This window comes from Dromiciops gliroides, chromosome 3, assembly GCF_019393635.1.
Source record: "Dromiciops gliroides isolate mDroGli1 chromosome 3, mDroGli1.pri, whole genome shotgun sequence".
NCBI lineage: Eukaryota > Metazoa > Chordata > Mammalia > Microbiotheria > Microbiotheriidae > Dromiciops > Dromiciops gliroides.
The window spans coordinates 348,252,784-348,279,242 of record NC_057863.1 but is presented as its reverse complement, the minus strand read 5'-3'; the positions used below and the strand labels follow the sequence as shown (position 1 = coordinate 348,279,242).

The window sequence follows — 26,459 nt, the reverse complement described above, 5'->3', positions numbered from 1 at the left end:
AAGTCAATGCTTGAGCTCCAGTGACCATTAGGTCTCTTTTGTGTTGCTGACTTTATAAGTCTATTTCCCGAGAGGAACATCTGTTGTATACTTAAATGACCTTAGTTCAAAGGCACGATCAACAAAATTCTTAACTCTGTTATGAAGCATTTTAAGGGTATACTGTTACTTTCTGCTGATCACAGTACTAGAAATTTCTCCATTAACAGCTGGGTGCATCTGGAGAATTACATAGCTCTGCTCTCTTTCTGCACATCATTAAAGATGTTCAGTACTGTTTTTCTATCTTATTTCCATTTATACTGATGCAAGTGAATCCCTCCAAATTCTCCATTTTATGAGCTTTACTGGCCAGAGCTATGTACAAGAGCTTTAAGTCTGCTTCAGGAGGGAGGATGGCAAAAGATCAGCAAGTGAGCAGTGGTCTAGTAGACCCTGAAAAAAACATGACTGGGCATTAGTCATTTTAGCAACTTGACAAAATTTATGAAAAATGAATTGCTTTCAGATAAAAGCATAGAAATGTAAGGATGGTGAATGGCTACATTAAGAGAAAGACAATCAAGAGACAGTACAGGGAAAGCACATCAGCTCTGTCATCAAAATGATTAAAAACCAAGAGAATACAAGAAAGGGTGGAGCAAGGACTGCCTGGGAAGAAGAGATATCTATCTGATCAGAGAACCAAATGGTAAATAAAGTTTAAAAGTACAATTTCTTAAAAAAAAATCCATACAACAGACATATGGCTACCTTGGACACAACATAGCACCTATGATAATAATAATGACTATAATCATAAGACTTATTATTTATATAAGAATGAAAAATTTGGGGCAGCTAGATGGTGCAGTGGATAGAGCACCGGCCCTGGAGTCAGGAGTACCTGAGTTCAAATCCGACCTCAGACACTTAACACTTACTAGCTGTGTGACCCTGGGCAAGTCACTTAACCCCAATTCCCTCACAAAAAAAAAAAGAATGAAAAATTTACAAATCTACGCAGATATACTCTCTCAAAAGTCTCAGTTTCCTCATTTAGAAAATGAGGGAAGTATCCATAGGAATGACTGGATGGGATTGTTGTCAGGCTCAAATGAAATGATGTTTTTTACAAATGTTAAAATATTACTTGAAGACCATTTGGAATCATCATTATTTATTCTTGTTGTTGTTATTATTGCTTTTTTACCACAACCCTCTAAGATAAATAGTTCAAGAAGTATTATCTTCCTTTTACAGATGAGGAAATTGAGACACAGATCTTAAGTGAACTGTCCAAAGGCACTAGAATTAGTGACAAAGAACATCTTCTAGCCCTTTGTTCAGTTTAATTTCTACTCTGAGTTACTCATGGGCCTAAGGTTGAAGTAAATTAGGAAATTGTTTTTCATTATTTTGTTTTTCATTTTGCCTTTTCCCATGCTGCCTCAGTACAGGATTTTGCACATAGTATGTATTCTGTAAATATAGCTGATTCTTATGCTGAGAAAAGCATGTTTAAAGCACTGTTATCTTAGAAAACATTGTCAGGGGTTCCTGTCAAGCCCACTTCAGGCTGCATCCAGAATTATACAATCATAGCATTTCCAAGTTGGAAGGAACTTCTGAGACCCTACAATCCAACTCATGCCTGAATGAGAATCTTTTACACTCCAGTTTAAAAGCTCCACTAAAAAGGAACATGCTGCTTCCCGAGGCTGCTCAATCCACCTTTGGATAGCTCTAATTGTTAGGAAGTTTATCCTCCTATTAAGCTGAAATATGCCTATCTCTGACTTCTATTCATTGTCCTTTATTTTGCCCTCTAGGGCCTAGCAGGACAAGTCTAATATTTCTTTTACTGACAGCCAGTCAAATACTTGCAGATAGCTACCACATCCCCCATAAATCTTCTGTCCTCTTCTTAGCCAGACATTCTCATTAATTCTCATATGGTCTTAAATCTGTTCTAGTCCAAGCTCCTCATTATACAGATGAGTAAACTGAGGCATAAGGTCAAGTAGAAGATTTAGAATTATTGAGTGACAACTGATCTGAATTATTCAGATTCCCTCAATTATACATATGCTCCTTCAGTCATAGATGGTATTCAGGTCAAGACAGAGTCATTCTTCAATTGCTCCACTAACCTCTATTCCAGAAGTAATTTAGCCTATGTGGTATCTGTGTAAAGCAATGGTTCAATTAGATTGTGAATTCCTTGAGAGTAGGACTTGTCTTTTGCCTTTATTTATATCCCCAGAACATAGTAGGCACTTAATAAATCTTTATCAATCAATTTATCTGTTTATGGTTAGGGTTAGTAGGAGGGACAATCAATAAGCATGAACAAGGCACAATGGAACTGGTGAAGACTTTTGTAAGAACGGGTGGGTTTTTATAAGTCTGGCAGATTGAATTGTTGGGGAATTCATAGCTAAAAATAAATGAAAGTGTGATTTTGCCTTATTTGGAGAGAAATGGTCTGCCTTGCCTCCTTCACTCTATGTTATCTTTGAGAAAAAGTTAGGTCTTTAATATGTGAAAGAACAATTCTTAAAGGTGCAGGTTGGGTTCTCTTCCCGTGGATCCCAGGGACTGAATTCCTTTCATAGAATAGAATGTGATTGTGCTGAATATGGATGGGGAAGCTGATGCACCATCAGGTAAAGTTTGGGACAATTTTTTCTGCATGAGACACTTTATCTGGTAGTCTGTTTTTAGGGGTGGAGTGTTGTACTTAAAATCAGAAGCCCCAAGTTAAAATCTTGCCCCAGTCATTTCCTACCACGAGCAAGTCCCTTCTTCTCTCAGAACCTCATAATATCACCTATCTCACAGGGTTGCTGTGTGCTCACACATTGCTTAGTAAACCTTAAAGCACCAGAGAGGTTAAAATACACGTAGGTTACTTTTGTTTTCCCAAATGAGATTTGACACAATAGTTCTTCCTTCCACTCATTGGACATTCACCAGACTGTGGGACTTGAGTGTAAAAATGCAGTGTCTTTTCAGGTGGATATGGGAAGAACTGGGAAATCCATCCCCACCTTGCTGTGCATTTATAATCATTTTGTTCACCTAGAGATATTTCTGTTGATTATTATCTCTCCAAGTCCCAAGTCTATGAGTGCTTGGCTCAGTGATTAGAGCATATGAATGAGGCTCAGGATATGGATTTGATCACTACCATGAGCCTCTTAGCTTTGTTGTGCCATAAAATGTATTTCTAACCCCTCAAGCAAATGTGTGTCTGGTCATAGGGGAAAGCATTTGAGGAGGATATGGAATATTATTTCTTCATAAGAAATGACAAAAGAGATTTGGCTCAGTGTCAAAATATCTCTGCTACTGGAGATACAATTCAGACTTTGTGTCCTTATTTGAGTAGAGGTTTCTTTCTATAACCCTCTTGCCCCTGAAGGCTTAGGTGCATGTATATCTCCCTCCCTCTTCTATCTTTCATACCCCTCTTCAGACAGTCAGTTCTCAGCAGCAATGCTCTTAGTCCAAGTATCTCAAAGACAGGAGGAACCACTTTTCTTTCAAGCATGAGGATTTATAAGGAACAAATTATAACCAGGTTGGCAATTACAAGAATTCATAATAGATACTGAGCCTAGGTTTGTCCTAGTTAGGAAATGTTTCCTCTCAGTTCTGGATGCTTTTCTCTGGCTGCTCAATAAACCTATTTCTTGTCCTAGTTCATTCTCTCTCTAGACTTGCAAAATGCCCATATTTTCCTTCAAATTCTAACTTGCTTCTCATCTCAGTCATGTTGAACTCCTCTTTTAAGCTGCTTGAGAAGTAGTCTTCTTTTTCAATTAAGTACCATTTCCCTTTATTTAACTGCCTTGAGGTAAGACTAGACCAGGGCTTCTTAATGATTTGTGTGTCAGCATGGACTGCTTGGCAGTCTAGTGAAGCCTATGGTGCCTTTTGCTGAATATTTTTTAAAATTCATAATAGAAGGAAATGCTAAATTTCAGTTAGAGGTTAATGAAAATAAAGTTGTATTTCTTTACAATTCAAATTCACTATTCCCCTGAAATCTCTTCACAGTATGGACCCCAAGTTAAGAATGCCTGAATGAGATGATTTTTTAGGTCTATTCTAGATCTAAATCTTGCTTGGTCTTCCTTCTTCCCTTATCTTATCTCCCTTTCCCCTAATTCTGGTATTTTCCTTAATTTACTGTTCACTGGAACCCAGAGCCATTTAGTCTCTCCAGGAGGAAGCATGAAGGAACCTCTTGAGTGCTCATGCACAGCGAACCCTATAATATGTGCTGTGTGTAATTTAGACCAGTCACTGGAGAACTAGCCGGGATTTGGAACTACAGACAAATACACTCAAACATTCTCTTAGTTGATTTCTCAGAGACAGCAGATGTTTAAGTTGTGAGAAGAACAAGGACATAGGTTTTTCACAGACCTAATCACAGAAAAGGGGCCAGATAACAAGGTGTTAAACAGAGGTGTTTTTTTAACCTGGGGCTCAATGGATAGATTTGAGGGGGAGAGAGTCTGTGAACTTGGGGGGGAAATGACATTTTTATTTTTACTAACCTCTAACTGAAATTTCGTTTTTTCTTCAATTATTAACATAGGCAATAAATATTATCCCGAGAAGGGTTCCACAGGGTTCACCAGACTGCCAAAGGACTGCAACAAACATAAAAGTAACTAAGAACCCTTGTGTTTAAACCAACTAAAAATGTAGCCATGTCTAGGTTGGGAGCCAGGTGATCCTTCTGTGAAGTACAGATTAGTCCTTTGGGTGAATCAGAAAGGAAGTAACATGAACTTTAAAAGTTTGCTGCTTAGCAGTCTAATGCTTAGCACAGTGCCTTGCACGTATTAGGTGTTTAATAAATGTTTACTGATTGGTCCAAGAATAGATTTAAGAGGAACCCAATTGATGATGTGGAAGATTTACAGAACTTGAGAAACAGAGCTCATAAGAAGCCAAATGGAGGTGGGCCCCCGGCCCATGAGTTTGTCCCAACCAATAACACTTCACAAGGTCATCATTAATGTATTATAAGTTAAATCTCATTGGAACCCTTCTGTAATGTAACAGCACTCTATTGCCTAGTGTTTCTATGTTCTGTGCAACTACTTGCCCTCAGTAAAGTTGTTTGTCCTAATGTGTTATGTGTGTGTATGTGTGTGTGTGTGTGTGTGTGTGTGTAGGTATATATGTGTGTATATAGATGCATATATATAGGAACCAATTTAACAAAGTCTAGTAGGGCATCCTTGTCATAATAACTAGCATTTATATAGTACTTTAAAGTTTGCAAAGTGCTTTATCTAGGTAATCTCATTTGTGCATATATAGATAATCAACATAAAGATATGCCACAGACATGCCCCTCTCAGGACCAGGAAATAGAAGAAATATGTTCATTCTATCAGGGAAGGTCAGTAAAGCAGAAGGACATATTAAATTAGGCTATGAACTTTCTAAGATAAGGAACTCTATCTGCTCTCTACTCATGCCTTAAGCAACTAGGATGTGAGGGAAGGAAAGGGAATAATCCTTTATATAGCACCTACTATGTGCCAGGCACTGTGATAAACATTTTTATTTTTTACCAGTATTATCTCATTTGATCCTCACAATATCCTATAAGGCATGTACTGTTGTTATCCCCATTTTAAAGTTAAGGCAGAGGTTAAGTGATGTGTCCAGGGTCACACAGCTGCTAAGTATCCAAAGCTGCATGTGAACTCAGGTCTCCCTGACTCTAGGCCCAGGGATCTCTTCACTGCATCACCTAGCTGCCACCTAACAGCATGTTGCTCTACCTGCATAACTGCCCCAAACATCCTTAAATCTAACATTTTGAAAACACTCAGATGAGATGACTGAATATTTCACTTTCTCTCTGGATCCTTGGGTCTGTGAAGATGCATTTTGCTATGTTGGTCCACGGAATTAACAACTATAGGGTATATATTATTGTTTATGGAATTGGTTAAAGGCCCTATAGAAGTACCATGATCAGGAAGGCATCTGTTGAGCTGGTTATCAATGAATCAAAAATATCTGGCCTTCAGTTCCCAAAAGCCTCAGTCCCTCAGCAACTCTGGATTCTCAGACATCTTTCTTCACTCAGAAGGGGACATACTTGGTCACCAGGTTCTCAGTTGGCTAACTTTGGAGGCCCACATAGATAGGCCTTGACAGTGGTCAACAGAGAATGTCCAAGCTGGGACTGGAGATCACAGACATTTCCCTTCCCTGAAAATTCCCTTACAACAGCGTTCCTGCTCTTTATCAAATCTCCTAGAAGAAGGAATGAACAAATATGAACTTCTACTGCTTTTCAGAGGAAGGCAAATGCTCTGGAAAAGAAAATATACAGATTTCCCTCTCTCACTTTCCAGGAGAACAATGCCCCATTGCTCCTAGTTTGTTTGGCTTCACTGATGCTTGAACCAGTGTAGTGCAATGGATATGGCATTGGATATGAAGTCAGAAAGACTTGGGTTCAAATGCTACGTTAGATCCTTACTAGCTTTGTGACACGAGAAGTCACTTATCGTTTTGTACCTCTTTACCCCATTCTGAAAATGGGGGGGGGGCTTGATGGTTTTTAAAGTCCCTGAAGAGAGGTACCCACACTCCTACTTTGTGATACAGAGAGAAAGGGAGATCAGGAATCTACCACATATTACCAGTGTCCTGCATTTGTAGATTCATTTTGTAGTGTTTTTATCTTTTCCTTTTGGGTCCAGAGCCAGAGCCCAGAGCCCCTGGCTCTCATTCAATTTGACATAAATGTCATCCCAAGCAGTGACTTCTCCACTGGCATCTTTCATCTCTGCCCTCAGTGCCCCTGGTTCTGAATCCCAGAAATGTGGACAGAGAGGAGGCTGAGGCACGGTCAGGGACCAGAGAGGGGGCCGGGCATGTGCAGAGTGAAGCCTCCTCAATCCAGCGTGCGTACAGGGCTCTGTTCTCCATTAGGGATCATTTTGTTTGTGGTCTAAGACCAATCACAGCCTGCCGGGCTGGTTAATAACCATGGCCGTGGGCTGTTGGAAGGGAGCTGTTGCCTTTCAATCACATTTGTTTGCTCTAATTTCCTATGTTCGGTGCAGTGGGGCTAAGACAGCCTAATGCAATGAGGCAGGCATGGCCAAAGTGTGTCCCAGCTGCCTGCACACAGGACAGGCAGCATTTGCAGGGAGGGGGCCCGTTCTTGTTTGATATAGACAGTTTTGTCACAGTACCAAATCAGGGAAGAAAGCAAAGAGGAACCTTGAAGGGCCAAAGGCTACCACAAAACAGACACCAGGACCCTGGGGTGGGGGGGGGGGGGCGTAAGATAAAACCTCCACCAAGACAAAAACAAAACAAAACAGAAAGAAAAATCCTTGAATTTCTGTTTTCCAAATGTTCCTTATACATGGTGCAATTTGTTTTCACTATAGTCTTCTAGGATACTTATCCATCTAAGCCCAGACTTCAGCCTTATACCTTCCATGAGGACTTTCTGACGACCCCTGAGTGACCTCTCCCTTCTCTGAATTCCGGTTGTAACGATAGTTCTGACACACAATCAAACATCTAATTGTTCCATAGTTCATGTGTTTCACCCTGATGTTTCTGGTCAGAAGATGGGGGACATTGTCTTTTTTCCTTTTCTTACATGCTGTTGTGGAAAGTAAAAGAGGAGAGGACCTGATCTCAACTCAAAAGGCCTGGGTCTGAATCCTGGCTCTGTGTCCTTGTTGCTTAGATTTTCTGAGCATCAATTTTCTCATCTGTGAAAAAAGGATAATATTACTTGTAAAAGAGCCAGTGATCACAAATGTCCTTATTTATTGTGCCTGTTGTAGCCTCCTCCTCTCCCATGGAATATAAGTCACTTGAGGGCAAAAAATGTTTTTCCTTTTTGCCTTTATATTCTTTGAGATTAGCCTTGTGCATCCTTTATAGTATGTTATTAAACAAATGCTGATTGGATAGGCTTTATTTGGATTGGATTGAATGGTATAGGTCTATATTGGATCCAATGAGGAAATACATGTAAAAACTATTTTGTGTTTATGTATATGTATATATACACATATGTATGTGTGTCTTTGTGTATTATATGTATACATTTCCAGGCATTCCAGAACTCTCCTCCTCTACTATCTGGCACAAGACTGAGCAGGCAGTCCTTGATCACCACATACTTTTTGATTGATGGATTAGGTGTTTTGTCCTCATTTGTCACCTGGAATATGCCAACAGCAATTTGTGGATAGAGTACCAGGCCTGGAGTCAGGAGGACGCGAGTTCAAATCTAGCCTCAGATACTAGCTGTGTGACCCTGGAAAAATCACTTAACTCTCTTTGCCTCATTTTTCTCATCTGTAAAATGACCTGGAGAAGGAAATGGCAAATCACTGCAGCTTCTTTGCCAAGAAAACCCCAACATGGGGTCATGAAGAGTCAGACACAACTCAAAATGACTAAGCAACAGCAATAAAGCAAGGTTCAGAGAATTTAAGGGACTTGCTCAAAGAATCACTGTGGGTCAGTGACAGGATTGATGCCTGGATCTCTAGATTCCCAGGCTGGGTCTGTATTGTCCCTCCCCTCCGCCTCACTAACTGCCACAGGAACCCACTGCCCCCAGAAAGTCAAAGATAAGGATCGACTTGGCTCAGAGGTAAGGGTGTCAGCCTGCCTGATTTCCCTGATAGCCCAGGCTTAAAGCATTTAGGAGGTAGGAGAAGGCAGAGTGAACTAAATCCTTCAGGAACCTCCCCTTTCCAAGAAAATAGCACTGTTCAGGAACTTCATAAAGCCCTCCTCCTTTCTCTCCCCCTCTCTTCTCATCTCTTCCTTTCATCTTTTGCCTTGCCTCCCTATATTCCCATGGCTCTCTTCACCCTCAGCAAATAACCCTCTCCTTTTCTCATTCAACCTCCCTCTTTCTTCCCTGACATCACTACGTTTCATTTTTCCTCTCATTATTAGTCTCTGCATTTCTACAGCTAGCTTTTTGTGTCTCTGTCTTACAGTCTCTCTCCCTTCGAGTTTGCCAGGACGCTTTTTGCTGATCTGAAAAACTGCTCTGAGAGGTGATAGGAGATTGAGGTTGGATTCAAGCTACTCTCTCCTCTGCCTCCTCCTCTCTTATACCTGGAATCGGGGTGAAGCCCTGTCCTTTAACCCCAATCTACCTAGGGATGCTTCTGCTCTATATGAGCCCATTGGGGCACAGAAAGCTAGGAGAACGACCGTGGGGCTCCAGTTCCCAGGCTGCCTGGCCATTCCGTGGAGGGCTGAAGGGGTGGGGGTGAACATCAGGATGGGCTCTCGAGGGGAGGGAGCAGGGAGGTCACTGCCGAGTCAGGCCAATAAAGCACATGCTTCCCACAGGCCTGGCTGGCAGCCTCCAGGACATTTCAAAGGGCTTGATAAACAGCCCGGGCCTTGTCTCTCCCACTCCCTGCTGCAGCAATGACAGGCTGGGAAAGGAAGAAAAACCTGGCAGGACAGTAAAGCAGAGAGTAAGGTGTTCCTCAGCTGGGTCAAGGTGCTCCAAGTTCTCCTCCTGGCCCCCAAATCCCAGCCGGGTTTCTGGCAGCTGCACAGCTGCAGCCTCTTCTAGCACAGAAGAAGCACATCTGTTCACAGTTATGGGTCAGTGCCCATCCAGGAAGCAGAGTGGGTCTATAGACTAGGGCTGTGCACACACACACACACACACACACACACACACACACACACACGCACGTACAGAACCACACATGTACACACATATGTATATGCATCCATACACATGTGTATACAAACATACACATGGGTGTCCTCAGATATGCACATGCATATGCACCACATCTGTACATGTACACAAATGATATAAACTTCTGAGTCCCAGAGAGAAGCAAGCAGATTTTTTTTGAGGTGGGGGGGGGAAGAATTTAAGCTAATTGGACTGAACCATAAAATATACGCAAAGCAGGTCCAGAAGTTTCTTTTTTTTTTTTTTAAATCAAAGCAAATATTTTGTTCTGATATGATCTGGGAAAAGCAACAGACAAGAGAGGCTGGACCCCCATACTTAAGACTGTCCCCAGTTCCTTAGATGAATTGCCATTTTTAGACAACAAACTGATTCCTGATGAAAAACCTGGTCCACAGAGCTTAAATATTTGGATTAACGGGTGGTAGGGCAGTAGAGGGCTGAAGAGCCAATGCTGTGTCCCCTCTCTCCTCCACACACAGTCGGGCCCTACCTGGGGCTGCCTTGAAGCTAAAAGACCCTGGGTTCAAGCCTTGCCTCTTGACACCTCCTGACTGAGCCAATCTGAGCAAATCATTTAACATTTCTGTGTCCCAGGCCATGCTCTGATACTCTAAACTGTAATGATGACGCAGACTCTCATTGGTAGAGGGAGTTTCCTCACCAGAGAGTTCCCTATCACAATGAAAGCCCAGTTCTGGTGGCTATTCCTGTCTGCTGTGAAGCCATTGTTGCCCCTTGGAGGGCCCCAAGTGAGCGCCAAAGTTCCATGCTATAATTCAATTCATTAGAGTGAATGAGGTTGACTGTGTGCCCAACCTTGTGTTAGCTCTGCAAGAAAGGATGATTAAATAACAAATTATTGGGGAGATCTCTGACCTTGCCTAAAAATTTGCCCCACCTAGACCATCTTATCTAGGTAGAGTTGTTTCCCCACCCAACTATAAATACCTTTACAAAGATTCTAGTCCATTAAAATCTGGCCGTTTTAGTCAACAGGTCTGAGGAGAGGTGGACCCCCTTTTGTCTAGATTGCCCTTTGCAGGGGTAGTCAGGTAAAGATATAAGTCTCTTGGTCCAAGACTGAGTGATCAGTCTTGACGCTCCTTAGAATAAGCCTACCTCCCATTATAATATTCATTCTCTCATTACTTGTTAACCAATTAGAGTTGATTACCTCCTCAGGAACACCCACTCTTCCAAGGGCATATAAGTGTTGAGTGGGTTCCATGAGGGTCTTTGGCATTCAAGAGTGCCACTGACCCCTTTTATTAATTATCATCTGGCATAATTAATAAAATGATTATGTAATTATGTCTCTCAAACTTTTTATACATCATAGCTCCAAGAGAAGACAGGATCTCTGCCCTCTGGTAGCCTCCCCTTGTAGTAAAGCATACAGGACCAACCCTTTCTGAAACAACATCCTTTATGGGGAAATGCCTCCAAGGCCCTGGCAGTGGTTCAGTTCTGCATGCACCATTTTAGGAAGGACACTGATAATCTGGAGAACATATGAGGCAGCTAAGTAAGATGGTAAGAAACCCATGGGAATGCCAACTGGGAGGTCATTGAAGGAACTGGTAATGGTATCTTAGAGAATAGAACATTTAGTAGGGCAAGTGATACCTGTCTTAAAGTATTTGAATGACTGCCATGTGAAAGATGGATTATTATTAAAGCTGCAGTGAGGCAAATTTAGGCCTGACATGATGAAATATTATCAAACAATTAGAACTATCCCCAAGTGAAATGGGTTGTCTCTGAAGCTGATGGGTTCCTTTTTAGTATAGCTTTTTTTTTTTTGGTGGGGCAATGAGGGTTAAGTGACTTGCCCAAGGTCACATAGCTAGTGTCAAGTGTCTGAGGCTGGATTTGAACTCAGGTCCTCCTGAATCCAGGGCCAGTGCTCTATCCACTGCACCACCTAGCTGCCCCTTTAGTATAGCTTTTTGAGAAATGGCTGGACAGTCATTTGTGTTTTTTAAAATTTTAATTTCATTTTTTATCATAAAAATATTTTATTATTTTCTAGTTATGTGTAGAGATAGTTTTAAACATTTGTTTTTATAAGATTTCTAGTTCCAAATTTTTCTCCCTCCATCCCTTGCCTCTCCCCCTCCCCAAGACAGAAAGCAATCTGATACAGGTTATATATGTACAATCACATTAAATATATTTCTACATTAGTCATATTGTGAAAGAATAATCAGAACAAAAGGGAAAAACCTCAAAAAAGACAAAAGAAAAAAGTAGAAACAGTATGGTTCAATCTGAATTCAGAATTCATAGTTCTTTTTTCTGGATATGGAGAGCATTTTCCATCATGATGGACAGTCATTTGTTAAACATATTATAGAGAAGATATTGCTTGGGTAACTAGGTGGCTTCAGAGATCTTCTGTCTTATAGATGGCGCAGTGGATAGAGTGTTGGGCCTGCAGTCAGGATGACCTGATTTCAAATCCTGCCTGAGATACTAGCTATGTGACTGAGCAAATCTTTTAACTTCTGTATATCAGAGTTTTTCTAAGTGAAAATGGTAGTAATAAAATAACAACAACAACAACAACTCCTACTTTATAGGGTTGTTGTGATGACCAAAGAAGGTAATAGTTGTAAGGTACTTAGCACAATGCCTGGCACATAGTAGGTGCTTGGTAAATGCCTATTCTCTTCCCCAACCCTGAAAAGCTGCACTTCTGTGAATTAGAGTATTATGTATGATAAAGTGCTGAGTTCATCATAGACAAGTGCCAAAATGGGTGGAAGGGAAATAAGTGATATGACTGCTATTTCACCCTGGGAAAGGGAAATTATTAAGAGCAAGAACTAGATTGATTTTCCAAATAGTCAGTCAATGAACATTTATAAAGGGGAAATCATGGCCCATGTCCTCCAATCCAATTCAATAATGTCTGTTTCACCAAGCATTTTTAGGCATCTACTACAGGAAGGGCATTTTACCAAGTACTGAAGATACAAAGACAAAACAAAAAATAGTCCCTGCTCTCAATGAATTTACATTCAGTCAGGGAGAGGGAAGAAAATATAGGAAGCATTTCCCCATCTATCCTTCCCCTGAGAGTTTGCAGCATTCCAGGGACTCTCTGTACCCCCCCCCATTTGCCAGTGATCATACACTGCTTTACTAGGCAATTGTCTTTAGGGAATATGATTCCTGCCTTCCCAGTCATCATGTCAGCATCTTGTAGGCATCTTATCTTATATATTCTCTATATTCCTATCTCAGTGTTGGGAACACAGCAGGGGATCAAGAAAGGATTGCTAATTATTATTGATTATTGAATCAATTATTATTGCTTTAAAGTATATTGATTGTATTAAAATGAGCTCCAGGGAAAGGGGGAAAATATTTCACTATCCTGGATTTTTTTGTGTGGAATAAAAGTTGAAATGAGTGGATCATTAGGTAGGACTTAAAAATGTTGTTACCTTGTTCCCAATGAGGTTTTCTATACAAAGATTGGATTTGAAGATCAATCTAAAATTAAGGCATAATGGAGGGAGTGTTGAACCTGGAGTAGCAGGACCAGAATTTAAATCCCAGTTCTGTTACTTATCACCTATGTGACTGTGGGTAAGTCATTTATTCTCTCTGGGTCTCAATTTCTTCATCTGTAAAATAAATTGGTTGGATTCGATAACCTCTAAGATGCCTTCAAGCTCTACCTGTGACTCTATGATACCATGATTTTGATATCAAATCCGGATTAAGACGGGCCCGTCTTAACGTGGTATGAAGAGAGTGGGAGTTTTGCTCGGCCTCTGTTCTCTGAACCTTGCAGATGAGACCCCGCACAGAAACTCAAGATCTGAGCAAGAGAGATCTTCGACTCCTGTGGAAACCCCACTGTTGAAGTTGATCTCCACACTGCAAAAGGTCTCTTCCGAGCTGCTGTGCCCAGTGGTGCTTCTACTGGCATCCGTGAAGCCCTGGAGCTCCGAGACAATGATAAGACTATGATAAGGTGTCTCAAAAGTGGTTGAGCACATCAATAAAACTATTGCCCCGACCCTGGTTAGCAAGAAACTAAATGTTGTGGAACAGGAGAAGATTGACAACTTGATGATTGAGATGGACGGCACCGAGAATAAATCTAAATTTGGTGCAAATGTCATCTTGGGAGTGTCTCTGGCTGTTTGTAAGGCCAGAGCTGCTGAGAAAGGTGTCTCCCTCTTCCGGCATATTGCTGACCTTGCTGGCAATGATGAAGTTGCCCTGCCAGTTCCAGCCTTCAATGTGATCAATGGGGGCTCCCATGCTGGTAACAAGCTGGCCATGCAGGAGTTCATGATCTTCCCGGTTAGTGCAGCAAACTTCAAGGAGGCCATGCACATTGGAACTGAGGCCTACCACAACCTGAAGAGTGTGATTAAGCAGAAATATGGACAGGACACTACCAACAGAGGGGATGAGGGTGACTTTGCTCCTAACATCCTGGAGAATAAGGAAACTCTGGAACTGCTAAAGAATGCTATTGGTAAGGTTGGCTATACTGATAAGGTCGTAATTGGCATGAATGTGGCTGCTTCAGAATTCTTCTGATCTGGGAAATATGATTTGGACTTCAAGCCACCTGATGATGCCAGCAGATACATCTCCCCTTCTGAGCTTGGAGACCTCTATAAGAGCTTTATCAAGGACTATCCAGTGGTGTCTATTGAAGATCCCTTTGATCAGGATGATTGGGAAGCTTGGAAGAATTTCACTGCTACTGCTGGTATCCAGGTGTTAGGGGATGATCTCACCATGACCAATCCCAAGCGCATTGAAAAAGCTGTGAGTGAGAAAGCCTGCAACTGTCTCCTACTCAAAGTAAACCAGATTGGCTCCATGGCTGAATCAATCTCTCAAGGTGTGAAAGCTGACCCAGTCCAATGGGTGGGGGGTAATGGTTTCTCATCATTCTGAGGAGACTGAAGATACCTTCATTGCAGACCTGGTGGTGGGTCTCTGCACTGGGAAGATCAAGACTGGTGCCCCCTGCCAATCTGGGCATCTGGCCAAGTATAACCAGCTTCTCAGAGTTGTGGAAGAGCTGGGCAGCAAGGCTAAATTTGCTGGAAGGAACTTCAGAACCCCACAGGCCAAGTAAGCTGGCCAGGAAGCCTCAAAGACAGCAGGCACCAGTCTCTTCCATAGAACTCTGCTTCTGTCCTAAGAATGGGCAGCTCCAAGTATTAGACCAGTTTTGTTTGGGGGAAGGGGCCTTTGCTGTTTAACTCTCCCTCTCCCTCCACCTTTCTGTGATGTTCTCACTGCTTCATTAGAACTGTCTTATCAGAGACTGTACCCGATCATCTGGCACTCTGTTGGAAATAGCCTATCATCTTGTGACTGGCTCCAGTGACCTGTTCTCACCCCCACCCCCTGTGTTGATGTGTGGAGTCTTATACTTGTGATGCAGCCCCATGAGCCCACAAGCCAGATCCTTAGTGGCTTCTATGTGCAGAATAAAAGTATTCAGTAACTCACTGGGTAGAGAGAGAGAGAGAGAGAGAGAGAGAGAGAGAGAGAGAGAGAGAGAGAGAGAGAGAGAGAGTTTCCCAGAGAAATGCACAATTGAGTTGGCAAATCAAAGAGTAGCAAGGAACCATGGGATTTTCTCTCTATAAAGGTAATGCTGGGGGGCAGCTAGGTGGCACAGAGCACTGGCCCTGGATTCAGGAGTACCTGAGTTCAAATCCAACCTCAGACACTTGACACTTACTAGCTGTGTGACCCTGGGCAAGTCACTTAACCCCATTGCCCTGCCAAAAAAAAAAAAATTAAAAAGGTAATGCTGCTTCAGGTTCCTCTTATGGGCTCTGATAATCTAACTTATGCTGAAGTATTAGGTATTTACTATATTACTACTTCCAGGAAGATTTATAACAGAGGACAAAGACATAACCCCAAGAAATGAATTTCTAATGGTGGAATTTCAGGTACAATATGTGGCACTGTCTCTTTTTTGCATAATTTCCTGAATTCCCATGACTTCAACTGACATTTCTATGCATCCCTATGCATCAAATCTATATTTCTAACTTCATTCACTCTTCTGAGTTACAGACCCCCATTTCTACCTGCCTAATTGATACTTCCACTCAGGTTTTCTGTAAGCCCTTGAAAAATCAACTCATCATCTTCCCAAACTAGTCCCTATGCCCAGGTTCCTTATTTCAGCAAATGGCATCACCATCATCACCCAATATTTAAAATGTTGCAACCCTTGGGGCATAAGGTAGAACCCATAGGTAAGATGACAAGATGATATGCATCCATACAAAGGCTGGTAAGGGACCACAAGCCCAGGGTTATTTCACCATGCTGCTTTCCTCTTATCCATATGCCTTTCAGTGGTCAAGGTTCATGGAGAAGAATTTTTTAAAATCGGGTTTCTTTCTCATTTCTCCCTATGTCACATTCATTAACAGGATGGGCATATCATGTATTCTTGAATCAAGGAAAGCCAAGCAGATACAATGGAAACACATTTGTAGTGTGCGTTTGGGAAGGCATTAATAACTAAGTTGATTGTGAAATTGTCCTACTGGGCCAAGGCTCATGTGTAGGAAGATGGATCTCCCTATGCTATAGTTATAAATGTAAATCCAAATCCATAGTATCAGGGACCACGTTGTAGTGGGCTTCTGAAGTATCATTCAAAAAAATTGGTTATTTAAATGTGATAGCAGGCTAAGCTGGCTAGGGTTAGGGAGTGGGTCCTCACTAACAGGTTGATACCTAAAATAAATTCTTTTCCCACTTCTTTGAATCACTTTGGTCTTTCTCTAGTAGATAAAAAGTGGGGTAATCCTAATGAAAGCCTGAGGGGCCTTAGCAAGAGGTCCTACTCTTTCTTTGGCTCTGTCTGCTTCAAATGGGCCAGGCTGTCACAGTAGGCTTCCACCTGCTTGAAAACCGCTGGAAGAAACAGGCTTTTAGGAAGTCTGTAATCTATGCTCAGCCATCCATGTAAGCCTAATAGAACAAACCAGAGTGATATTAGGAGTGTTACCATTTTCAAGTGCATATTTCATGACATAAAAGAACTATTTTTTTCTGGTGTATTAATATTCAAAATAAAATCATAACTTTTGATTTTAAATGAAAAAAAAAATAAAATGTTGCAACCATGTTGGATTAAATTCCCCCCTCCTTTTCTTCACACCTCATCCAATCAGCTGAGAAGTTCTACTATTTGTTCCTTTACAATCTCTCTCAAATGTACCCCTTCTTTCTACTCCTACTGGCACCAGGTTAGTTCAGAACCTTTTTACCTCTTGTCTAGTTTATTGAGGTAGTCTTTTATTTCCCCTATGCCTTATATTTAATTGCAGGAAAACAACATGTAGACATAGAAATAAATATAAAATATATACTTGAATAAAGTCTGAACTCTTGAGCCTGAAACTTTATGCATTTTCTATGATCTAGCCCCAGTCTACCTTGGGCAATTCAACTCAATTTAAGAAATAAGGAACTATTATGTACAAGACACTGTGCAAGGAATTGGAGATATAAAGAGAGATGTGATAAACTCAAGGAGCTGACTATATAATGGGAAGGCGAGGGAGAGATACCCAAAATCATAATAACAAGGAAGTGGGATATATACAAAGGAGAGATACAGGTCAAGTGGTATAAGAAATTTGGAGAGGCCATGTATGTATATGCATGTGTACATGAGTGTGTGCCTGCATGCCTATGTGTGTAGGAAGGCTTCATGGAGGAGAAGATATTTGAGTTTAACTTTGAAGGAAGAGAGAGGACTTCAAGAGACCAAAGTATTGGAGCATAGAGGGAGAACATCATCCCAGGCATGAGTCACTGTTTCATAAATTTCAAGTTGGAAAGGCCCTTATATATCATCTACTCTAACCCTTTTGTTTTACAGATGAGGAAACTGAGGCACCAGAGGGGAAGTGACTTGCCTTAGGTCACATAGGTAGGAAGTAATACAGCTTGAATTAGCATCTCTGACACTGCTATTTCTGCAAGACTACACTTTCTGTTATGGGTGATGGCATGAACAAGGACACAAAGATGATAAAATGAAAACAGGGAAGAGAGAGTAGCCGTGTTGTTGAGTTGTTTTTCAATCATGTCTGACTCTTTGTGACACTATTTGGAGTTTTCTTGGCAAATATACTGGAAGGAACCTTAGAGGTCATCTAGTTTATTTCCCTCTTTTTACAGATAAAGGGAACTGAGGTCCACAGAGATTAAGTGAACTACCCAAGGTCACATAGGAAGTGAGAGGCAGAACTTCAATTAGAACTCAGGTGCTCTAACTCCAAATTCAACATTTTTTCACTGTACCAATGGTTCCTAGAATAGAGTGACTACTTGGTGATGATTTGGGAGTAGGGTGGGGCATAAACATTAAGTCCATCTATTAAAGGCATCAAGAGGTTTTGTCTTTGTTAGTTATGGGAGAACCCACAGTGATAAATTCATAGACTTTTGAAATATGTGAGAAGAGCAAAGCAGTCTACAAATATAAACTCATCTTCGCCTTTGGGCATTTCCTTCTTATATTACAATATAACTCTTCTCATCAGTCTGAAATGTATGTCTGCTTTGAACCTAATATGAAAAGAAGACAGAATCTGATCAGATTAGTTAATTCCAGCAGGTGCTCTTCTTTCATTTGGAATTCACTTCATTTCCCACAATTCTGTCTATGAACACAAAGCCTAAGGAGTTCTGGAGGGAAGATGCTGCTGGGTTATTTTTTTTCTACCTTTTTACCTCTCTCACAATTTCCATTATGCAGTGCTCCCAGAAAAAGGTTTTGCTATGGAAAAGTGGCCACCTCTGGTTCCAAGAGCAAACTGCAATAATTAAGTGGCAAGGCAGGTGGTTTTCACTTGAACTCAGCTCTGGGTGTACTCAGGGTCTATTTGAGTTCAACTGAATTCCAAGGAACTATGTCCTAACTGACCTTCTTAACCTGGGGTCCTTGAACTTTTAAAAAGTGTGTTTCAATATAGATGATTTCCTTTGTAATCCTACATGTTTTATTTTATGGATTTCAAAATATTATTCTGAGGAGTCCATAGGCTTCATCAGAATGCCAAAGCAGTATATGATACAAAAAAAGGTTTTAAGAACCCTTGCTCTAAAAGGACTAAATAAAAACTCACATGGAAAACTAGAAAATGGGGCTTTATTTAAAAACAAAAAACTAGTTTCTTGGGAAAAGAAATAATGGGAAGACAGTATCAGTTTTTCTAGAGCAGAGGTTCAAACATGCAGGCCACAGGAAGTCCACAATACCAGGAACCAGATATAAATGTAATTGGAAAACATTTAACAAAATAAATAAAAATACAATAAAATATAGGCAGTGTTAACATGATTTTCTAAGTCAATATGACACTTGGAGGGATCCTTATGTATGATTAATGACCCCTGTTTCTATTAGAGTTTGACCCCACTGCTCTAGAACAAACAGAGTTTGTGAGTGAGCTTGGTCAATCTATCAATTGTTTCATTGACAAAAAACAACAACAAACAAATCATGAAGCTAAGCTCCCTTGCCATCTTCACTGAAGCAGGGGCCAGGCTTAGGCTTTTTGCTCAGCCTGTTAGAGAACTGGGGAAAGATGTTAAACCTTATGTTTCTACTCATCACACAAGTTAATAGCTGGATGCCAGTTTGACAGCATTTGACCTGGAAGAATTATGGCCAATAATTAGTTGTTACATGTCCTCAATTACTCACCAAGCAGAAATATCTGCTTTTTCCCCTAACCCAAGGTCACAGAGAGAATAATTCAAAGTGTTAAATAAACCAGAGAACTTACATGGGTAAACTGCTCCTTGGAGAGAGTTACAGGTCCTGTGTAAGGAGCTAGAAGCATCTTGGAGGAGCAGTGGGTACTATGAGGGAAGGTCTAGGCACTCTGAGGGAGTTGTGCTGGAGACATAGATGTGCAGAGAGCATGGCCTGGGTATGTGTCCAGGTGTGCTGACATTCTGTGGCTAGAACCATAACTAGGCTGAGCTTTGACCCAGGACAACAAGATTTAGGAGTGCTCTGAAGTGTTCTTCTGGTTCTGAGGCCCTGGTACTACTTGCTATCCCTGCTAGGTATATTATCCTTTTCCCATGGTTTATCTCCCCCTATTCTGCTGCCAATCCCTGCGCCCACTCCCCCACTTCTTCAGATTAGATGTTCATACTTCAGGAATGATTGCTCATGCTACAGGATCCAGAAAATGAATGAGAAGTTAATAAATATATAGACAGAAGAAACCTTGAATGGAGACCATCAAATCCAACTTCCACATTTTGCCAATGAAGAAAGTGAAGATTAAAGAAGTTAAGTGATTTACCCAGGTTTGTAGAGTTAGAAAGTGTTTGAGGCAGGATTTGAACTCAGCTCTTCCTGACTCTATATCCAGCAATCTACTCCCTATGCAACCTAGCTGCCTCAAGTCCATACCTGCCTAGGGTGGATTATTTGCTATATCTCCATCCTTTCCCACCCCACAATCATTCTTCTCAACTGAATTTGACCTAGGCACCAGAATTCCTAGTTATAGCTTTGAGTTACACTCACTTTTTCCAAATTTTATGGTTGCTAAGTACTTAATAGCTCCCGTTTCACCTTGGGAGGGCACAGAGTAAGTTGAAATCAGGCCAAGATTCTTTTCAATTTCTAATATCTGCCACTCAGCATTTGCAAATGAATGAAAGTAACCATAAAACAGTTTATTAATCATCTACAAACTATTTACTAAGATCCAGGGGCAGCTAGGTGGCTCAGTGGATAGAGCACTGGCCATGAAATTGGGAGGACCTGAGTTCAAATCTTACCTCAGACATTTGCCTTAAACATTGACTTAAACATCTGGGGCCATCTTTAGTTGTCCTGATATATATCTTGCCACTTGCCTGGATCCAGATGGCTCTAGAGGAGAGAGTGAGGTTGGTGACCTCGCAGAGCCCTCACTCACTTAAATCCAATTCAGTGCAAATCATGATATCACCCTGATGTCATGGTCCTCTTTGATAATGAAGAACAAACAATTTCCTAAGATCCTATTACAAACTGTGATGGGTAAAACTAAATGTGCGTGGTTACCCTATCTGTCCTCTGTGTGGGGAAAGCTAACTAGGACAACAGTTTAATAGTTTAGGTATTAAACATTTATTAAAATATATTAGAGGTTGGGGGGCAGCTAGGTGGCACAGTGGATAAAGCACTGGCCCTGGATTCAGGAGGACCTGAGTTCAAATCCGGCCTCAGACACTTGACACTTACTAGCTGTGTGACCCTGGGCAAGTCACTTAACCCCCATTGCCCTGAAAAAAAAATATATATAGATAGATAGATAGATAGATAGATAGATAGATAGATAGATAGATAGATAGATATGTATATGTATATTTATTAGAGGTTAACAAAGAGAGAACAAGTGTTTCTGAAAGAATAGGAAAACTCTAACTACCTCAACCACTCCTGGTTCAGCTGCCAACCCTACGAGGTTCCCACCACTAACTCACAAAACCAACTGACAAAAAACAACTGCCTCACACACTGCTTCAAGCTGATTGGTTGAGAGTGGTCTCATGTTGATGTGAAGTAACTTCGGGACACTGAACCTTAGGAAAGTCAACCCATGTTCTCACCCCTGTGCTAGGTTTTGGGGTAAGGGGAGACAAGAGAAGAAGGCATAGTACTTTCTGTCAAGGAGCTTACAACCTAGTTGAAGAGATGGGATTTACATATATTAAACAATTAGATGATCTTTCAAGGTGCTAGATTTCATGGTTCAGTGTCTAAGTGATATTAGAATGTTAAAGAAAGGCATGGTTAGAGAGGAAATAATTTTGGAGTGGGAATCAGCATACCCAGACACAGCTCTGCAATTTACTACCTCCACAACCTTGGATAAGTCACTGTGCCTCTTAGGGTCCTAGTTTCCTTACATTTGAAAATTAAGGAGCTGGACTAACTGATCTCTAAGGATCCATCCAGTGCCACTCTATTTAGTTTGGCCACCTTGGTGTCCTGGAAGATCAATTTACTCATATATAGGGTGATTTCCTCTACCCCACCTTTTTCAACTCAAGAGGGAGAGAGAAAATAAAAACAAATAAATACTTTCCTCTCTCTTTAAAGTACTATATAAATGTAGTTTACTATAAAAAAAATGATGAGCAGGATGCTATCAGAAAAACCTGGAAAGACTTACATGAGCTGATGAAAAGTGAAATGTACTGTTTACAAAATAACAGCAATATTATAAGATGATCTTCTGTGAATGACTTAGTTACTTTCAGCAATACAATGATCCAATAAAACTCTGAAGGACTTAAGAAAAATGCAGTCCATCTACGGAGAAAGAACTGGTGGTATATATACAGACTGAAGCATAATTTATTTTGTTAGTTCCTTTATCTAAAGTTTTGTTTCTGTCTGTTTTCTTTCACAACCTGGCTAATGTGTAAATGTTTTGCATGACTACACATGTATAATTTATATTGAGTTGCTTGAGCTCTTAAGTGGGGGGTGGGGAGGGAGGAAGAGAATTTGGAACACAAAGTTTTTTAAAAATTGATATAAAAATTTGTTTTTACATATAATTTGGGAAAATAAAATTCCAAATAAATAAAAAGAAAGACAAAAAAAATTTCCATTTCCAACAAACATAGATCAATTGTCTCTACTTGGTGCTCTTTTTTTTTTTATTTCCTCAAATACTTCACTTACCCATTAGGATACCTATGTGACCCTTATCAGCTGTTGTGTGGTTCTAAGAGCTCTTTCCATCAGTAATGCCTTGAACTTCACAAGAAACAATGCCACTGAGACTGTGAAGAAAGTATGATCTGGGACTGAGTAGTCATGAGACTTGTCCAGGCTGCACTGGCAGCATTGACTACTCTAGCCAAGGTGAATTTAATGAGAAGGACCCAGAACTAAGGAAACATGACCCAAGCCAACAGCCATCTGCTCCCTTCCAAATGGCGTGACCTGGCTCATGGCTTTGCTCTGGGATGAAAATAAAGAAAAGCATCTATCTGCTTCTTCTCATTGTCTCCCTCTTGACAGACAGAGGATAATAGTTCTCATTCCACAAGCAGCTCCCTTCCCAAGCATCTCCAAGAATTTTTCCCCCACAAATGCCTATAGTTTTCCCCATTTCACAATCACAATATACTTTAAGCAGAAGCTAAGGAACCCCAATTCTTTGGGCCAGGCTTTAACCAACAACTAAGCAGCTCACCCCCAGGAAAGAGAGCGAGTAAATGAAGACAGCTGCTGCTTCCTCTGTTGTGGAGTTTGCGTTGGAGAAATGTCCTGGAGATAATTGGAGATACATACTGGTACACTGACAAGTCCAACTTCCAGATGGCACTCAGTGATCTCTTAAAACAATTAGCTGGAGGAAGATTACAGCACCAGCTATTTTTAGAGGGCATAACATCTGGCTATGGTATCATTAAACTGAAAATCTCTTTACCAAACGCCAGAGAATTCACATTGTCTTCCATGATCTACTCATCAAGATTTCTCTGCCGTGTTTTGGGGGCTTTTGGATGACAAATCATTCTGTGCTTCAGGACCTGAGTCATCTACCATCCCCTGGGCTGGAATATAGCTCTTTGACTTCTTGGCTAAAACAACTTCCAAGAATATATTCTGAACATAATCCTTATGTTTGGCTCTCACTAGTTTTGATAGTGAAAAGAGCTGCTCACAATATCTCTTCTTTGGCTCCATTCTTAGGGATGTTGGAGAAATCATTCAGGAAATCAAAGAATTCTAAAATCACAGAAATTGTGAACTAGAAGATCCTTAAATGTCATTTATTTGGAGTCTTGCATTTTATAAATAAATAAACTGAGATCCAAAGGGAAGGAGTGGCCAGTCCAATGTCACATAACTAAGAGATGACAGAAAAAGGACTTAAACCTGGTCTGTTTAAGGGAGGACTGACTAAAGGGACAGAAAGTGGAGATCAAAGCACATGTTAGGACACCATTGAAATAGTGTAGGCCATTGGAAATCAGGGTTTGGCAATGACAATGACATGGTGGAATTAAGGGAAGAGATGAAGAAATAGATTCAATACTGACTGGATATGAGGGGAAAGAGAAGGATTAAAAGTTAGCCCTAAGGCTGGGAATGTGGAAGACTAGCTGAATGGTGGTACCATAGCCATAAATAGTGAAATTAGAAGGAAGAGAAATAAATTTCTTGTTAGAATTGTTGGATTTGATGTCCTGCTGTGATATTCAAGTGGAGATATTCTGGGTCTACAGCTAACAAAAGATGCTAGAATTAGAGTTCTGAGCTTGGGAATCATCTCTATCAGATTTTAAGCTGGCCCATGAAAAGATTTCAGGGAGTCTGTATAGGAAAAAAATATATATCTCTATTTTCACTGATCTCTAACTGAAATTTAGCATTTCTTTCCATTTATATACATACATACATATATATATACACATACGTACATACATACATGCATACATACATATATATATATATATATATATATATATATATATATATATATATATATATATATATATATATATATATATATATATATATATATATATATATATATATATATATATATATATATATATATATATATATATACTGAAGAGTCCATAGGCTTCCCCAGATAACCAAATAGCTTCATGCCACAAAAAAGGTTAAAGTCTCTGCATAGTTGATATTTGAAGCTTTTGAATTGAATGAGATTACCATAGGGCAGATTGTGGAGAGCAGAGAAGAGAAGAGGGACAAGGATAAACCTTGGAGGAAAAGTCACAATAAGCAGTTGGGAAGATGACAAAGAGTCAGCAAAAAAGAGGAGTGGTTACAGAGTTATAAGAAATTGCAGAATGTGGAATCTCTGAAGACAAGGGAGGAGATAGTGTCTAAAGGGAGTATCAAAAGGAAGTGATCAATAAAATCAAATGCTGTTGAGGGATCTTTGAAGATGAAGTCTGAAAAGGGGCTTTGAATTTGGTAATTCATTAATGCCTTTAGAACAGTTTCAATAGAGGGGTGGGGGTGGTGGAAGCCAGATTGCAAAAGATTAAGGAAGTGGAGGTATCAGGTAAGGTGCTTAGCAGTGAATGGGGAGGAGAGAGATGTGATGTTTTCTTAGATTTGGGGAGGCCTGAGCATATTATAGCTAGAAGGAGATCACTTCTGGATCAAAGTCCCTCCCCTCTTGCCTGGATTATTGAAATAGCCTACTGATTGATTTCTCTGCCTCAAGTCTCTCTCCATTCCAGCTGATCCTCTACTTAGCTGTCAAAATGATCTTCCTAAAGTGCATATCTGACTATGTCAGGGGCAGCTAGGTGTCACAATGGATAGAGCACTGGGTCTGGAGTCAGGAAGACTCATCTTCCTGAGTTCAAATCTGGCTTCAAACACTTCCTAACTGTGTGACCCTGGGCAAGTCGCTTAACCCTGTGTAACTCAATTTCTTCATCTATAAAATGAGCTGGATAAGGAAATGGCAAACCGCTCCAGTATATTTGCCAAGGAAGCCCCAAATGGGGTCACAAAGGGTTGCACCTGACTGAAAAATGACTAAATCAACAAACTTTAAGTGCTCCCTATTACCTCCAGATCTAATAAAAAATACTCTTTTTGGCTTTTAAAGCACTCCATATCTTGAACACTACCTACATTTCCAGTCTTCTTACTCCTTACCCCCAGATCTGTATTCTGGAATCCAGTGACACTTCCCTCCTGGCTATTCAGTACGCAGAAACACCTCATCTGCTAACTCTATGCGTTTTCTCTGTTTATCCACCATGTCTGGAATTATCTTTCTCATCTCTGTTTTCTGACTCAGATAAAATCCTACCACCTGAAAGAAGCCTTTCTCAGTCCATCTTAATGCCCATGCCTTCCTTCTAAAATTTTCCCTATTAATTCTGTCTATATGTCGTTTGTACATAATTGTTTGCATATTGCGTCCCCTGTTAGACTGTAAACTTAAGAGCAGGAACATGTTGGATTTTTGTTGTTGTTTCTTTCTTTGTATTTCCAGTGCTTAAGACAGAGCCTGACACATTTGTTGTTGTTCAGTTGTTTTTCAGTGGTGTCTGATTCTTCCTGACCCCATTTGGGGTTTTCTTGGCAAAGATATTAGAATGGTTTGCTATTTCCTTTTCCAGCTCATTTTAGAGATGAAGAAACTGAGACAAAAAGGATTAAATGACTTGTCCAGGATCACACAGCTAAGTGTTTGAGACCAGATTTGAACCTAGTAAGATGAGTCTTCCTGACTTCAGGCCCAGCACTCTATCCATTGTGCTACCTAGCTGCCCAATAAATGGTGTTGCTGTTAATCAGTTGCATCTGACTCCTAGTGACCCCCATTTAGAGTTTCTTGACAAATATACTGGACACACAGTGGGTGCTTGATAAAAGTCTGTTGACTTGACTAGATTTGATTTATCAGTCAATCCAAATAACTAAGCCTCAAAACTCTAGAAGAGGTTTGAATGATCAAGCTTGGCCATCTTCCATGTTCATAATTTGACATAGGTTCAGGATCAGCTGCTTCACGTCCTTCTGAATCAGTTTTCTCATACTAACACAGCATCTGAGACTGTAAAGAAATAGACCCTGTCTAATGCAAGGGAGGCAGAATCTTCTTTCTGCCAAGAGGAAGGTTCTGGAGAGCAAAAAGAACAGCTAAATTCAATTGTG

The 26,459-nt window shown here is 40.5% G+C and overlaps 1 pseudogene; it reads left to right on the top strand.

Moving 5' to 3' along the window:
• The first annotated feature begins 10,365 nt into the window (after positions 1-10,365).
• LOC122747585 lies at positions 10,366-14,858 on the top strand (annotated as a pseudogene).
• Positions 14,859-26,459: the final 11,601 nt, after the last annotated feature.